Below are 2,163 nucleotides of genomic sequence, written 5' to 3' on the forward strand. Positions count from 1 at the left end.
AAAACTTTGAAAACACTGCAAAAAGTTGAAAAAGGTTGAAAATACTACAAAAAGTTGAAAAAGGTTGAAAAGACTGCAAAAAGTTGAAAAGGTTGAAAATACTACAAAAAGTTGAAAAAGTTAGAAAAAGTTTGAAGACACTGCAAAAACTTGAAAAACGTTGATAGAGGCAGAAGGAGCAGCAGAGTCAGTGTCAGAGTAACAGAGGATCAATAGAGCTCCAGTCTTAATGGAAACATCCAGACTAATCAAGCAGCAGCAGCACAACAGGTGTGTCTGTTGCTATGGAGACCAGCTGCACAGCAGCCATGACAGTGAATCAGCACTTTTTAATGGAGTGCGCATGGTTGAGAAAATATCATGTCTCGAGAACCCAGAGGTGAAATTGAAAAAGATTTCCACACAGTCAGATTCAGAAGCCTTTCATGAATTTAATGGTGCAGGAATCATGTCTGTAGGATCTTCCATTCAGCCACGGCGATTGTGCGAACATGAGTGAAGTTTTGGATTCAGGCGTCTCGAAAATGCATTGGAGCGGATGGGAGAAAATTCTGCACTCTCCTCAAACAAATGCCTCTGGAGAGAGAACCGTTTGAGATAGAGACAAAGTGACTCAATTTTACGGGTCACAAAAAAAATTCCTACGTTTTGAGGGGTTATTGTGCAGATTGAGCCAGAAATGTGGCCGTACGGACCAGAAAAGAATTTCTTTTTTTGGTTAAAATTCAGAGCCTCCCGCACTCCAACTGCCACTCTCCCACTCTAGCTTTTCCAATACACTCCCATTGTAAACTCCAAAAACGGCTGAAATTCTCTCCGTGCTTGAAGGCTCACAGTTTAAATTTGGTAAAAGATCTTGAGATGATATTACATACATGAATAAAGGACAAAAATGCCTACGTTTTAAAAGTAAAATGACTTGTCTACGTGAAAGTGTGACAAAGTTATAATGGTTCAAAGTTGAAGGAGTTGAAAGGTCAGTTGAAGGGTTTTCTCATTGACTTCAATGTTAAAAGTAATATCAAAAAGTTGAAATATTTCAAAAAGTTGAGCAAAGTTGAAAAAGTTTAAAAAGGTTGAAGAAAGAGTTTAAAAAGTTGAATATTTTAAAAGTTGAATGGTTAAAATCGGTTAAGATTTGAGGAAGTTATAAGGTTTCAAAGTTTGACAAAATCTCCATCCGTTAACATGGGGCAAAAAGTTGCACAAAAGTTGAAATATTTCAAAAATTTTAAAAGATATTAAAAAGCTAGAACATAGCACCCATGTCCTTAAAAAGCTGCACAATTTGATATATGAATGGTTCAAATCGGACAAAATTTGTAGGAGGAGAAGCGTGCCAAAAAACGGCGGAAGAAGTCAGAAGAGGAATGTAATCGTGTGAATGCCTTCAGCATTCACACGATTAAAAAATGGTCTGAGAGTAACGGGTTCTGAGGGAGAACATTTAGGTCCCTGACCTCTATCCCATATGTTAAGACCAGATCCAGGGTGTGCTTGTGACTATGAGTGGATTCATCAACATTTTGAGTGAAACCGATACTATCTAATCCTGCAATAAACGCATTACTCAAACTGTCACCAGAATCATCCACATGGATGTTAAAGTCACCTGTTATAAGGATCTTGTTATGAGTCAATACTATACTGCTAAAAACTCTGAGAACTCAGTTAAAAAGTCAGAGTAAGGACCAGGAGGTCGATACACAATAATTAATAGCACAGCTTTTTGATTCTTCCAATGTGGACAAGTAAGCGTTAGTATTAAGCTTTCAAAAGAGTTGAATTTAACATTAGTTTTGGGTTTAAGAAGAAGACTGGAGTGGGAAATCACTGCCACACCTCCACCTCCACCTGTTGATCTAGCTGTTTGGAAATTAACATAGGTTGGAGGGGTACATTCACTGAGCCTCACATAGTCATCTTGCTGAAGCCAAGTTTCTGTTAGAGCAAGGAGATCAATGTTATTGTCACCGATAAGGTCATTAACTAACAGAGATTTAGTGGAGATTGCTCTAATGTTTAGTAGACCACATTTTATGTATTTCCTACTGGAAGAGTTATTCTGTCTCTACAGGTGTTAATCTTTTTACCCATTGACTTTTTCTAATGCTTTGAGCACTTTGGACAGACTCAGTCTCTGTTAGCCTCGGTAAACCTCCA

This window comes from Salarias fasciatus, unplaced genomic scaffold, assembly GCF_902148845.1.
Source record: "Salarias fasciatus unplaced genomic scaffold, fSalaFa1.1, whole genome shotgun sequence".
In the NCBI taxonomy this organism is placed as follows: Eukaryota; Metazoa; Chordata; class Actinopteri; order Blenniiformes; family Blenniidae; genus Salarias; species Salarias fasciatus.